This window comes from Galeopterus variegatus, unplaced genomic scaffold (assembly GCF_000696425.1).
Source record: "Galeopterus variegatus unplaced genomic scaffold, G_variegatus-3.0.2 Scaffold4119, whole genome shotgun sequence".
Taxonomy (NCBI): Eukaryota; Metazoa; Chordata; class Mammalia; order Dermoptera; family Cynocephalidae; genus Galeopterus; species Galeopterus variegatus.
Window position 1 is genome coordinate 168,492 of NW_007730230.1, and position 15,962 is coordinate 184,453.

The 15,962-nt window shown below is 35.0% G+C and overlaps 1 pseudogene; it reads left to right on the forward strand.

Annotated features, from left to right (window-relative positions):
• Nucleotides 1-1,737, forward strand: part of LOC103602387 — a 5,359-nt pseudogene extending 3,622 nt beyond the window's left edge.
• The last annotated feature ends 14,225 nt before the right edge of the window (nt 1,738-15,962 follow it).

Sequence of the window (15,962 nt, forward strand, 5' to 3'; positions counted from 1 at the left end):
CAAGTTATGAAATTCAAGTCTGACCTTGAAGAGAATACTGATGTGGTTATAAAGATGTTTTGGGCCACAAATAATTTTTTTTAAAAGGAATATTGGTACACAGTTATCCTTATGACAGAAAGACTAAGAAACCAATGGTTATTTGTGTCAGAAAGCAGTGGTTTGTAAATATTATAGGTATTAGAATCACAGCCAGAGAATTGTTTAAAAGGTGAAGTTTATTCCTAGATCAACACTGAATGTCAAGATCAAAATCACAAGCAGGCAATTATATTCATGTAAATCAAGGCAAAAATTTAGGATGTTTCAATTCCTTTATTTCATCATAATACAAAAGATAAACTCTTGATCAATAGCCAGACCATTAAGTGTATTGTTAAACTAAAGGAAAAACATGGCAGTGATACCTGATAAGCATTTCCTCCTGAGAAACTTCTTCCAAAAGAATTCTTATCTCAGTTTAGTGGTTCTGAAGTCTTGGAATACATGCCAAGTTGGGATATTTAGACTTCCAGTTTAATAGTGGATTTTCATGGCTTCATGTTCCTCCAGGTAATAACACAAGAACAGATTTGTACTTGGAAGAAAAAGATCAGCTTGGGATTAATTTCAGTCTTCCTTGATTAACAAATATGGTAAAAAATAAAAAATCACATTCTGAGACAGGTTGTTCACGGATTTACCCTTGGAGCAAAGGGAGAATAAATGTTGAAGCCTCTTAAGAATGTTGTTGCCTCTTAAGAATGTTGTTAATCCTGTAGTTCAGAGTAAAGAGCATCACTATGGGGCTTATGTCCTTTGTTTGATGGGTAACTGAGTCCAATGTCTATCTGTACATAATGCTGCCAGAGGTGAGACTGGCAGATTTAACAATACACTGTGCTTTCATTTGGGAAATGTGACTAGTTCTTTTTTTTTTCCTTTTTGTCTTTTTTCGTGACTGGCAACGGGATCGCAACCCTCGGTGTCGCACCCGCACCACGCTCAACCAGTGAGTGGACCAGTCTCTATATGGGATCCGAACCCTCGGCAGGAGCGCCGCCGCATTCCCAAGTGCCGCACTCTACCGAGTGCGCCACCAGGCTGGCCCAAATGTGACTAGTTCTAATCAGAAAAAGAAATCATCCCTGCTAAAGATATGTATGTAACATACCAGTATATACTAGACTTACCTGCAGGATTTTGCAAACAATATTGCTGAGTCATATAAACAATACAATCTTGGAAGAGTTGTTGGCTATGATGAATATTTTATACCACAGAACTCTCTAACTTTTGTTTTAGTATAATCATAGATCGGGTTTATTGTGAAAATGAAAAATTTCAAAGGACACTCTCGACAGACTGCATTAGTTGAAATTTTTGATATAATAGCTGATTCTTTTGCTGACATTCTTCACAGTTGGCTGAGAGGTATTCCAGCATGTATCTTACGTTAAAGAATCCAGGAATTTTTTTCACACTGTATGGAATAGTACTTGTACAAGTTTTATCTGAAGGAAACCTGGATTTGAGAAAGCAGTAGAGCATGTATGTACAATGAAAGATTCATTTCTTAGAAGCATTTCTCACAAAAATACAGCAGCACAGTATGAGGTTATCATCTTGAGAGATCCTAAATTACTTTTGAGAATAGAGGTGCTCCAGATTGAAGAGACCATCAGCACCTCTCAGATGAATAAATTAAAAAATGATTTTTCAGATTGCCAGACAACATTACTCCCTCAGGAAAAATGAGAGACAACTGCAAGTGTAATTGAGCTTATATGGATATTTTAAATCAGTTTAGAAGTTTGTAATATTCTTGAAGAATCTTCAAATAAAGTAATTGTCTTTCTAACTATCAAATAAAAATGCCTTCATTGTTGAAAATATATAGCCAAGTCTTCAAAAACACTCTGTTGCTGTTGTGCAGAAGTTTTGGGTCAGAAGTAGTACTTCACTCTTTTGTTAATAGCTCTCCGAGGAAGAAATCCCCCTGACAGTACTGGCTGGGGGTTTAGATGGATTGGTTATAATATTGGAAAGAAATTCAAGATTTAGGTGCAAAAGTGAATGGAGGAGGATGAAGGAGTTCAGATCATAATTAACAAATAAACTGCATAGCAACAGTAGCACAAAGAACAATAGGGGCAAAATGGAAATATATTGTTAGTTTCTTATGTTACACATGCAGTGGTATAGTATTATTTGAAGGCATACTGTGATCAGTTAAAGATTCATACAGTAAATTTTGGAGCAATCACAAAATTGGTCATATATATGTATATGTACATATATATAATCAATATTAACATATATATAAACGGCTAGTAGAAGAGAAGAAATAAAATCATATTGAAGAATCCAAAATAAAGCAAAGAAAGAGGGAAAAAAGAACAAAGAACAGATGATACAAATGGAAAACAAAATGATGTAAACCCAATCATACTGACAACACTAAATATAAATGGCCTATGTACTGCAATTAAATGGCTGAAATTGTTAGATTGAATAAAACAACACAAATCAACTATAGCCTTTCCACAAGAAACTTGCTTTTATTATAAAAACTCAAATATTAAATGAAAAAGATGAAAAATGTGCTATGCATCATCTAATAAAGTAAGAGCTAAAGTAGCTCTATACACAGTTTGGATTTCAGAACATAAAATATCACCAGTAATAAATAGAGATGATTCATAATAACAAAAGGATCAATTTATATACAAGCTACAGATATTGTGAACTAAATGATTAGAAGAACATAACCTTTTAAAATTTATAAGAGAAAATCTAAAAAAGTGATTAAAAGGGGATTTATAGGTTGAAATACTTAAACTTGAAAAAAAGAAAAAGATTCAAATTAATTATCTACTTCTGCATCTTATCTTTAGAGTCTATGAAAACAGAAGTGCATTAAACCTGAAGTAAATAAAAATAACTAATAAAAGAATAGCCAAAAAAAAGAAAGAAAGAAAAGAAAAGAAAAGGAAAAACATAAAATCCAAGAGGTTCAAAGCTGTTTATTTTTAAAGATCAAAAAAGTCTATAAACTTCTAGCTTGATTGATAAAGATAAAAAAAGTGGCATATAACCAAGACCATAATAAAACAGAAGTATCACTACAAATTCTACAGATATTAAAATAATGAAAAATAAATATTGTTACAAACTTTGTACCAAAAATTTTGATAAGTCAGAGGAAATGGACAAATCCCACTAATGTAACTTAAATTCCTTAATAAAAAAAAAAAAAAAAAAAAAAAACTTGCACAAGAAGAAAAGGACACCTGAATGCGGTATAGCTAAAATCCTTACCAACAAAGAATATTTGAGTCTTATATGGGTATACTGATAAATAATGTTTAAGAAAGAAATTACTCCAATCTTACAGAACATTTTACCCAGAAGCAGTAGAGAAAGAGAAAACACTTCTCAACTTATCTATTGAAATTATAATCAGCCTCATGCTATGATAAAAGTATGAGAAAAAATATTGTAGACAAATATACTTCAGCATTATGGATGCAAAAGGCTTTAACAAGAAAATAAAATTCAGCAATACTATTAAAATTACAGTACATCCTGAACAAGGAAGAGTATAGGGTTTTTTCAACTAAGAAGATTAATCAACATAATTCACAATATCATCAAACTAAAAAGAAAAAGTCAAATGGATATCTAAATAGATGCAGAAAATTTTGACAAAATTCAGCAACCATTGATGTTAAAAATTGTCAGCTAAAAACAAATAAAAGGTAATTTTCTCAATTAGATAAAGGGCATTTACTAACTTTAGCTACTGTTACAGTTAATTATATAGTTCACAATCACCCCTCAGATCAAGAAAAAGGTAAAAGAAAAAAATAAAAGGTACATGCACTGTTCTTGTGTAAAGATAATCTGATCACACAAAGTATTTTCAAAAATTTATAACTAGAAGCAATAAATAAATTAGCAATTTTTTATTCTGTGAACTCAGATTTAGTTTTAATTTTATGTATAATAAACAATTAATTTAGTTTTAATTTTATGTACTAGTAAACAACTAAATTAGTTTTAATTTTATATACTAATGAACAACTAGAAATAGATTTTAAAATACCAGCACAGAGAATATAAAATATAAACTATTTACAGAGAAATTTAGAAAATATTTTCAATACCTATACATTTAAACCATAAAACGTTGATAAAATGCTTTAATGTCTTAGAAAAAATAATCAAATGTACCTTGTTTATGATAACACTGAGGTGAAGAGTTTGGTTTACTGTACTGCCCCCCCCCCCCAAAAGGAATAGAAGCATAGGAAGCTTTCATATATTTTTTTTTTCCTTTTTGTCTTTTTTCATGTCCGGCAATGGATCGCAACCCTCAGTGTCGCGCCCGTACCAGACCGGGACTGGCAACGGGATCGCAACCCTCGGTGTTGCTCCCACACCTCGCTCAGCCAGTGAGCGGGAACCGGTCTGTATGTGGGATCCGAATCCTCGGCGGGAGCGCCACTGCGCTCCCAAGTGGCGCACTGTAGCAGTGCGCCACCGGGCCAGCCCCAAGGAAGCTTTCATATTTTAATCTGTAAACAATGTGCCCAAATTAATCTGTTAACTCACTTCGATATGAAGCAAATCCAGAAAAAACTTTTGCACACATGACAAGCTCATTCTATAATGAATATAAGATAACTTAATGATTATGAAGATACAACATATCAAAGCTTACATGGTGCAGCTAAATCAATGCTGTGAAGGAAATTTAGAGGTTCACATTGTTACATATAAAGAAGATGTATATATAAGAAAAAAACTAATAATAATTGACAGTCCATTACAGAAAAAAATAGGGAAAGAAGAGCACAACAACACAAGAAAAGTAGAAGGACAAATAATTCAGATAAAAGCAAAAAGTAAAATCCAAGCAAATATGTAGGATTTAGGATCGAAAAAGAAAGAACTGTTGTCTTAAACCAGTAAAACTGCTAACTCTCTTTTCTAAAAAACAGAGCAAACTCAAACAAATAATAAATGAAAATAAAAACATTCTATAGGTTCTTTAGACATTAAAAAGATAAACAATAAATCTGAAATGCCTAAATAGACAATATCTTAGATAAATACAATTTTCCAACACTGAAACTTATTAAAGCAACCTAAATTGTCCTATAACTATTAAGGAAATTGAGTGTTTCATTAAATAGCTTTCCACAAAGATAATTCCAGCCCCAGAAAACTGTACTTGCAAGTTTAAGCGTGCATTTAAGAAAGAAAATTAAGCTTACACAAATTTCTCCAAAAAGTAGAAAAAATGAAAGCCCTCACCCTCATACATGCACACACTCAGACACAAACATATATGTGACAAAACTAAAATACAAACATAATGAGTGCAAAATTTATGCATATTGTTACCTAGATAAAGAAAATTAGAATGGCATAAATAGTGAACAGGAGAAAGGCCAAGGTGTTGGAGACATTCTAGTATTTGGGTTAGGTGGTGTGTTCACTGGTGTTTTTCTGCTGTAGTAATTTACATGTGTGATGTGTAAATAGATAAATAAATAAAGCTTTCTCTGTATCAAATATCTCATGTTGAAAGTTTAAAAACAAGGAGAACTAACAATATATTGCTTAGTGATAGAAATATAAATGCAAAACTATTAAGAAAAACAAAAGTGTGATAAATATAAAATCCAAAATGTTGGTTACTTCTAAAGGGGCAGGGAGGGGAGGAGTTAGACCAGGAAAAGGCCAAATGAGAATGTAGAACTAGGGCTGGGTCTGGAGCTCACAGACCCCTCAAGCCCATTGTCATCCAGACTGGTTCACAAACCTTCATATGCAGGTGTATGAGCTAGGTCACAGTAAAACGGTCTTTGGAGCCTTGTTTGAAGAAAGAACAGTCTTTATTCAGCACACACACATCTAAGAGTTAGGAAGACAAAAGAGAAACTCAGAAACTCAACTGCATGCTACCAGCAAAGTAAACATTGGAGCCTTGTTTGAAGAAAGAACAGTCTTTATTCAGCACACACACATCTAAGAGTTAGGAACACAAAAGAGAAACTCAGAAACTCAACTGCATGCTACCAGCAAAGTAAACATGCTCTCTTTTTAGATGCAAGCTCTCTGCCAACCAGCAGTTCAGGGCTTCTGCTCCACACATTGAAGAACACACCGTAGCAACAAACTAAAAAGATACACTGGCACGCATGTGCACTAACTTTACCCACATACAACTTGTTTACAAAGAATGTGCTGCACCACCCCCAACCGGACCTGAGGCAGGGGGGCCTGACTAAACTACTCTATTTTCCTCACAATCCAGCTAAGCAGCCAGGGGCTCCCCCTATTTCTGCCGAAACTGTCTCCCAAGTCAACTAATTCAACCTGGGTAAACAGGACATAGGTGGTAAATTGGGTCACCTGTGGATTGCCCACTTGTTGTCTGCCCAGTCACATAGGCTGCTCGTATTTCACTTTCTGATACATGACAGGGCATGCCTGGAGATGCACAGTCTCCTCCAACTCACCACTGGGTTCATCTCCTCCCTGGTGTGAGAAGCAGGAGTGGCCAGTTGCCACACGTCATTCTCCAGGACACTTAGCCATGCTTCCAACAACTCTGCTTTCTGCCACAAATCTTGATCAGTTTGAAGCATAGTGAGCAGCAGCCAGGCTCCAGTCAGCAGAAAAGTGGCCACTGGGCACCACATGCTCAAGGACAGCCACACTTCCTCCCCCTTCCAAGGGGTTCCCCGCTGTAGTGCCTGGTCTATGCTGCCCTGCAGTACAGTGAACAGCAACTAGATCCCGGCCAACAGGAAAGTGGCCATAGGGCACAGCATATTCAAAAGTAGCCACATTTCTTCCTCTTTTAAGGGCTTTTGACTCGTGTACCTGCTCAGAATCCTGCTGACTATGCAAATTGTAGAGCTAGGGCTGGGTCTGGAGCTCACAGACCTCTTGAGCCCATTCACAAACCCATCACATGCAGGTCTGTGAGCTAGGTAACTGGAAAAAAGGTCCTTGGAGTTTGGGTGAAGAAAGAATAGTCTTTATTCAGCACACACATGTCCAAGAACTAGGCAATCCAAAGAGAAACTCAGAAACTCAACTGCTGCTGGCAAAGTCCAAAGAAAAACTTAGCACTACCAGCAAAGCAAACATGCTCTATTTTTAGATGTGAGTTCTCTGCCAGCCAGCTGCTGCTTCACAAACTGAAGAACACACAAACTAAAAAGATACATTAGCGTACATGTGCACTAACTCCACCCACACACAACCTGTTTACAAAGAATGTGCTATACCACCCCCAACCAGACCTGAAGTAAGAGGGGCCTGACCAAACTATTCTATTTTCCTCATAGGGGACTACAAAAATAATGGTATAAACATCACCACTACACACTTATTAGCATGGCCAAAATCCAGAACACTGGAAACACCAAATGCAACAGGAACTCTAACTCATTGCCTGTGGGAATGCAAAATGGTACAATAACCTTGGAAAACAGTTCAGCAGTTTCTTACAAAAGTAAACATATTCCTACTATGATCCAACAATAGTATTCCTTCGACCCAAAGGAGTTGAAAACTTATCTCTACACAAAAACCTGTACACAGGTGTTTATAACAGCATTTTACCATTGCCAAAACTTGGAAGCAACAAGGTGTCCTTCGGTAGTGAACAGATAAATGGACTGTGGTATATCCAGACAAAGAAATTTTAGTCACTGCTAAAGAGAAGTGAGCTACCAAGTTGTAGTGGAACACAGAGGAAATTAAAGTGGGTATTACTAAGTGAAAGAAATGAGTCTTAAAGGACTACATGCTGTATGATTCCAAATATGTGACATTCTGAAGAAGGAAAAACTATGGAGACAGTAAAAAGGTCAGTGGTTGCCTGGCATTGTGAGGTGGGGAGAGAAAGGGATGAATAGGTGGAGCACAGAGGATTTTTAGGGCACTGAAAATACTCTCTAATACTGGGAGAGGAGGTACTCGGTTCCCCTCTGGCTGGGTCTCAAACCATTCTCCAAAGTCTCAGGCCCCTCCTCTGGGCCCTGAGTTACTGTTGCATGTTGCACCTATTTTCAGCACCAGCAATGGGGAGATTGAGACTATAGAAGGCAAACTCGATCAATGTTAGTGGCCAAGCATGTGCCGACTACGAGTTACATAAGAGTTACATAACCAGGAACCACCCCCTTTGTTAAATATTCATAGACAGCTTGAAAATGTAGGGTAGCCAACTATAAAAGGTAGAAGCCAGCAGAGAAACACAGCCACCGACTCTCGAGTCAGCTGTCACTTTGCCTGTGAAGTGTGTATTCTTTACTCCTTCTGTTAAACTTGCTTTCACTTTCTACTCTTACTTTGCCCTTAAATTATTTCCTGGGGCAGATTCAAGAACCCAGTAGAGGGCAGTGTTCAAAGGTCAGTGACCCCGCCTCCCCAGGCCCTCTCCTCTGATAACAATACTATAATAGTGGATACATGTGATTATAAATTTGTCCAAAGGCATAGAATGTACAACACCGAGACTGAGTCTTTATGTAAACTATGGACTTTGGGTGATAATGATGTGTCAATGTAGGTTCATCAGCTGTAACAAATGTACTACTCTGTTGGGGTATGTTCATAATGGGGAGGCTTCTCACGTGTGGGAGCAGGGGATATATCAAAAATGTCTGTATCTTTCTCTCAATTTTAATGTGAACAAAAAACCATTATAAAAATAAAGTCTTTAGAAAAATAAGATTATTCAGTTTCAAAAATTGGATGGATGGCACTCAGATAATAATTGATGCTCTTTTTTAACAAATTAAACATCGTTCATAAATATTTTATGTCTAACCTAACCTAAAATACAAAAATGTCAGTAGTACTTTCTGCAAGCACTTAGGAAGCTCTTACATTCACCATCTTAGAGCTATGTCACATCACTTTCTGTCAGTCTCACTGAGTATTATATGGCAAAACAAAATCAAAGGCACCACTGTAGTCCTTAAGGTAGTCATTTATCACCTGCAAAACAATGCTTAGCTCAGTGCCAAATCACTCATTTAATGGATAAGAAAACTAGCAGCAACATTTTATTTACATAACTGTTGTTCATGGTCTGAATTTAGATGTTTCTAGACAAGATAGGCAAAGACATATCAGAATGACATGCAATGGGTTTATAATATAAAATCATGTTTTTGTAAGACTGGAAGTCAAAATCCTAATGCAGCCTGTTATACGGAAATCAGATAGGCCTCGCCCCACCCCAATTAAAGATACTGTTTTTCCTACCATAGGACAGTCTTTAACAATGTGCCCTATAGACTTTTATTTCCATTCCTAACGAAATGAGAATTTTTCCATGTTCTCTATCGGATGAGGCACCCTGGTCATTGACTGCTTCAGCAAAACCCACACATATGAAAGAAAACCCTTCTAGCAAAATCTTTAAAAGGCCCAACAAATAGTTAACTTCAAAATTAATTATTTAAAAACTGACTTGATCTTATAAAATTATCTTAGGGTAAATATTGAATCTTTTCACACTATTAGTGGAGTATATGTATATAATTCCACATCATAATTAATAATATTTGAAAAATGTTTTGTATTCCCTAGTTAACCTATTTAATATCTCACTGCTCGTTAGTGGAAAAAGATAACAAGGAACTAGTACTAGGCTTATTTTAGATCAAAAACATTTATTAAGAAATACCAAAAGAGAAAATTTAAAGAACCAAAAATAAGGAGAAATATTTTATTTCAATAAACATTAAAGGAAGATAAATTGAAATAATATCGTGACATTTTTCTTATAATATAAGAAAAATATAAAATGATATGTCTGTGATTTGGATCATTGAAACTGGTGTTCTGTGCATTGCTTATGGCTATAAAAGCTGGTGCCATCATTTATGGGAAAAAGTTTAGTACTCAAAATATTTATAAAAACTTATTCTATCATAAGAAATCAATCAAAAATGTGAATAAAACATAGTCACTAAGAAGCTTACCATATTGATTTTTATAATATAAGAAACAAAACAGAAATTATCTAAATAACCTGAAAGGGAGATACAATTATACAAAATATGTATATATAGGATATCCAATGCCTGGAATATAATAATAGCACTATGGTAATAAAGAAAAATGTAGAAACATAAATATTTGTTATGATATAAGTAAAAACTTTAAAAATTGCAGAATACAAGATTTATGAAATTTTCATTATAATTAGGTAGAATGAATATTTAAAAACAAGTTGCATAGAAATGAGGAAAAAAATTTTAATAACATTGTATAATTAGTATATATTATTTCTTATTCTTACAACTTTCTTTACTATTACTGCATTACTTTTATACAAATTTCTTTAAAAATTATTGAAAATGAATTATAAGCATTTTTCATATTGGATGAGTTTTAATAAGATGCCCATCCATTGCATCAAATTTAAAAGTAAAGGTGCATCTTTTAGTATTTTTTAAAATTTTCTGTCCCTCAATAAATATTCATATGTGATAACATTTTACCTAAAGTATTGGAAAACATATCTAAATGTGTTTTCTTGATTTAATTGATGGCTAAAATAAAATATTATTGTTAATATCTACATGTGAATATATTCATAAAGTAAACTTGAAAATATAGGTAATAATTTAGTAAGGCCAGAGGAGGACAAAGGAAACTAGAGGAAGTGTGGTGATGCTTCCTGAGAGAGTTGTGTCAAGAAAGTGAACAGGCCTTTGTGTCAGAGGAGCAATTTTACAAGTGCATGTGCTTGCTTCTCAAATGCAGGCTTTGAAATCTATTCATCTTTGTAGGCACAGCTCTTGGCAGAGTAGTTCAAACAAAGAAAGTCAACACTCATAAATACATGTTGAGTACATGCATATACAAATAGTTGAAATCTAAACAAGGATGAAAAGTCTCTGTTTTACAGAATTTTGAATTTAATGGACAGATAAACTGTCAACAAACATTTCTGGTTTATGCCTGTTGTCCCAGTAAGATTATTAAGTGTCTAACCTTTCATTAGGTAATATATTATTCATGAGTTCAAGCCGATTTGGCCACAGGAAGTGAGGCACAAAAGCCTTTTTTGATAAACACTAGTTTGCCAGAAAGTCATCTTACTTCAATGAAAAACTGGAGGATACACTGATTTTATAAAGGAAAGGAGTGACAGATTACACTTGTTACTGGAGGAGAGAGTCTGGGGATGTCAGATAGCCAACTTTAACCTACTGCATCCTCTACCACGTTCTTGACTGTCATGGGAAAGCATTCAAGAGCAGAGTGACAATAGAAAGTGGAAAGCAAGTTTAATATAAAGAATAGAAAAACACAAACTTCACAGGCAAAGTGTTGGCTGACACCAGAGTGTGAGCAGCAGCCTCAAGTTTAATACAAAAGTAAATCATGCACTTTGCAAACAAAGTGCAGGCTGTCTCAAGAGAGTGAGCTGCCAGTATCAGCCTGCTAAGAACAGGTTTAATGTAAAAAGTAAAAGATGCACAGCTCATAGGCAAAGTGTGAGCTGGCTCTGGAGAAAGGCAGCTCCACCTTCTTCCTGGATTCTACTTTTATATTTTGGCTATCCATACATATTCAAGCTATCTAATTAATGTCTAACTAAGGGTGTGGTTTCCAGTTATGTGACAGGTTATGTAACATAGGCTTGCAGATGCTCATTGATGAAATTCCACCAAATAGACTTAAAATATTCTAGGTGCTCTCTAGTACCTCCATTGGAAGGTCACTCATAAGATAAACTCTTTCCTATTGAGCATGCTCAGCCACTGGAATTATGTAAGTCTGTCTCCTGCTATCTCACTCTCTAAGTGCTGGTGCCTAAGATAAGTAAAACAAGCCACAGTAGCTCAGGACTCAGAGGAGGAGCTTGATTCCCAAGGGAGTGTCCTGAAACAGCACCCCAGAGAAACTGTGCAGCTCCGATCTTATATTCATCTTCAAAAAATCAATGTTGTAATCAGCATGGAAGATCTATTGTAGTAAGGAGAAAGTCATTAGGTTGGTTGATTTTTTAAATTATCTTATAAAAAGTTTTACATATGTTAAATACTATTTTTTTACATATAGCAATGTGTTTATGAAGAGTTTTTCTTAGACAAGAAAAACATTGATTCTAATTATTTTTTGTATTTATTTCATCACATAGAATTAACTTTGTAGGAACTCACTGAGGAGAGAACAACATTAAAAAACCTTTCAGAAGAAGAAAGTCATAATTTCACTTCTCTTAGTAAAAGTACATTTTTGAGTGATGATTTTGCTAGTTGAAGAACAGGCAAAAATAGATACTAACCACTGAATAGAAAAGTTCAATTAGTTCAGTTCTAAAAGTTTTTAGATAATTTTAGTCTAGAGCAATAGAATATTTGCAAATATGAGAAGCTACCTGCAAATGGACAGTCTACTCTTTATGACATGAAGTCAGCTTACATTGCATGTATGGCAAGTTTTTTTACTCCATACACATGGTCAGAAAAAAGACATACAAAGAAGAAATGCTAGATAACTATAGGTCAAGTGTTGAATCCTCCAGAACATATGAAATATTGATTATTCATACCATTTATGTAGGTAATATGTATATGTAGCAGTTATATGTACAAGAACACACACCATTTTATATCTCATTTTAAAATATGGCTCAAAAGAAACTATGCACACAGAATTCCAGTTTGAATCACATACAAAGAAAATCTGGAACATATGTTTAGAAACTTTAGGTAATCCACATACTTCCATCAAACTTTTTAAAGTTTGCAGCAATGTAGCCATCTTTGTAATTAGGCTTTGGGAGAAAGCCTTTTTAAAATATATTGTTATAATTTTTTTCTTTTAAAGAAAAGACTGAACAGCAATTTATAAATTCTTCCCCTGCCCTCTAAAGAGTAAACAGTTGTGGCAGCGGCAGCAGACCCAGGGAGTGCCTTCACAAAATGTTCACATTCTCAAGGCTGTCCAGTACAAAATAGAATGAAAAGGGTAATATTGTAATGCTTTCTGTTTTCTCTCAGAATATTTCCAAATGAAACCAAATTCATGTTTAACTCAATGAAGAAAGGAACCTAAGCTACCCTAAAGTAGCATAATGAACATTAGTGTAGAATTTCACTCTGAGGTGTAATTTTAATTTAAGTTTAATGGCTCCACAATGTATTCCTCCATCCCAGCTGTGCATAATGGTATTGGAAAAGAACATGTACTTTGTACCGACTTGAAATTTGGAAATTTCCTAGATTAGGAGGATTATGTGGCTGCCCAATCTGCAGCAAAATCAGTGTTAATTTTAGAGTTTTGGTATTCTTTCTATATAGGGAGATCATAACATGCTGGTATTTATTGTCTCTTTTCCTCTTTTAGTCTCTGAATATGGATAATTTTTCCTCCCAGGACCAGGATTTAAGAGACTACAAAAAAGGGATACAAATGTTTGTTGTCTGTATAATACAAACAGATAAACAATTTAAGCAAACAAAGCAAAACAAAACAAAACCAAAAAACACAAATTATTTCAAGAAGTCTTTCAAAATGGTACTCATTAAAGAAACATCTTTTGAACATAAACTGTGCCCAGCACTATACTAACAATAAAAATCATGTCTAGTCATTGCCCACACAGATTTGTTTATGTGAGTCTTTAGTTGGGTGGTTGGGGAGGTTTATATTTGAAAAGATTTCCCACTTCTTTGATAAAGCTGTTTTTGGATCAAAGACACTGTTCAAATTTCTATTCAATCTCTGCTACTTTTGCTGTAAAGGCAATTTTAATCTAATTGAAGTCAAAAAAAATTGTCACTATACACATAAGTACTTTGCAAACTTTCTAGTTCCTAAGAGGTAATTAAAAAAATGTTAATTTCCTTACCTAATGATTTTTTTCACTGTGGTTATTTAGAAAAAGATAAAGAAAGGCCTTTGAATCTCCAAATGAAATCTAGTTGTCACTCCAGACTTTCTTGTATTCATGAAGAGACTCGTAAGACCTAGCATTATATTCAAATTGGTCATAAAACACATTCAGTTATTACTAAATGTGCATACATCTTCCAAACAATATTTCATATTGAGAGTATATTGCACATTGTGTAAGAGGTTATAGGAACTGTAATTAGGGTATGCATGGTCAAGTAATTTATCCAAATTTTACTTCAATTGTAAATACTCTTGATCAAGTGTGATAGATTGAGTACCAGGTTAGGTGCTTAGGATACAAGCTGTGATGAAGTACAGAACAATGAGATTCAGGCAAAGAGGATTCAAAAGTCTGTAGAAATTATGATTTTGAGGCAGAAAGCTGAGGGGGGAAAGAGCCTCCTGTATCTTTCAGGACTGACCTAATAATTTTGATGGTTAATTTTATGTGTCCACTTGGCTGAATCATGATGCCCAGATATTTGGTCAAGAATTATTCTGGATGAGGGCATTTTTTGGATGAAATTCACATTTGAATAGGTGGACTCTGAGTAAAGCAGATTGCCCTCTATGATGTGAGTGGGCCATATCCAATCAGTTGAAGGCCTTAATAGAACAAGGCCTGACCCTCTTCTTTCTCTTTTTTCTGTTTGGACTTCAGGCTTAAAATGCTTTTTCCTGCGTCTCCAGCCTGCCAGCACACAGTGCAGATTTTAGACTTGCCAGCCTTCATAATCACATGGGCCAATATATACATTGGTGCTTGTTCTCTGGTTCTCTATACACTCCCTATCAGTTCTGTTTCTCTGGAGAATCCTGACTAACACAATACTCAACAAAAATGTTTGCTTCTTTACTTTAAGACTGCATGGAAAGATTTGCCCATCTGAAAACCTTTCATTTGATTAATTTTTATCAGGGTCTTCCCTTTGGTGTTTTTCATATATACTTCCCCACCCCCCACGCCCCTTACACTTGCATCTTGCTCATTTCTGTTCTGCTTACAGAAGTGCCCATTCAAGGTGAGCCACTCTTTCTGAAATGAACAATAGTTGTAGAATTCTTGGACCTGCCTCCACTTGCTCCCAACCTACTACTCTCTATTTGTACCCACTACAGCCTCTCTGCAAGGCTTCTGCTTGTTTTTGCTTGAATTTAAAGTCCTCCCTCATTTTTGAAATTTCAATTTTAAAATGTACACTTTTAAAATTTAATTTTTTATGTATGTATGAAAATTTCATTCTGTTAGAATAGAATAATGTGTGGGTCTATTTTATCGATTGTGCTGGAATTGCTCAGTGGGATTTCTTTTTATTTTGGAAATTTAAGCCCTTTATATGGGGGACATGATCTGGTGTATTTCCATTGGTGATTTCCTTCCCTCCATACTTCCTTAATTTTTCTTTCAGCATCTCCTTTATTTTTCCCTAATGTTCTCTTTTCCTCTGAATTCCTTCATTTTTTTTCTGTTTTGTTCCCATCTGTACTCTTAAAACAAAACGATATTAATTGTTGATGTGGCTATAATACTTAAGAACTTCTTTTCTGTTTGCTAATTAACTTCATACACCCCCTACGAGGTAGAAGTTTTATTATCTTCGTTTTAGAGATGAGGAAAATTGCTCAAGGTACCCATATAGTAAGTTGAAAAGCTATGATTTCAATCCACTCTAGATCTGAAATCTATAGACTTAATTATAAAACAGTATTTCTCAGCTGACTGGTAATGCTTGGTTGCATACTCATAAAGCAGGAGTAACTAAAATTCTGTCTGGAAGCTCTAGGTGTGTAGATGGGACTTGTCAATTTGCACTTCATTGTGGGATCATCTGAGAGGGCCATTTGTTGGAGAACACAAATGCCTATATCTTTAGGTCTTTCCCCTTGGGCTAGAAAACTCCAAGATCCTGCCTCAGCTGCAAGGCTCTATCAGTGCTCTGGAAGGTAAGAAAGCAATGGGAGTTGAGGGGGTGGGTTTAGCATTCATCATTCCTTTGGCAAAACTAAAAGTCCCTAAAATGGAAGGC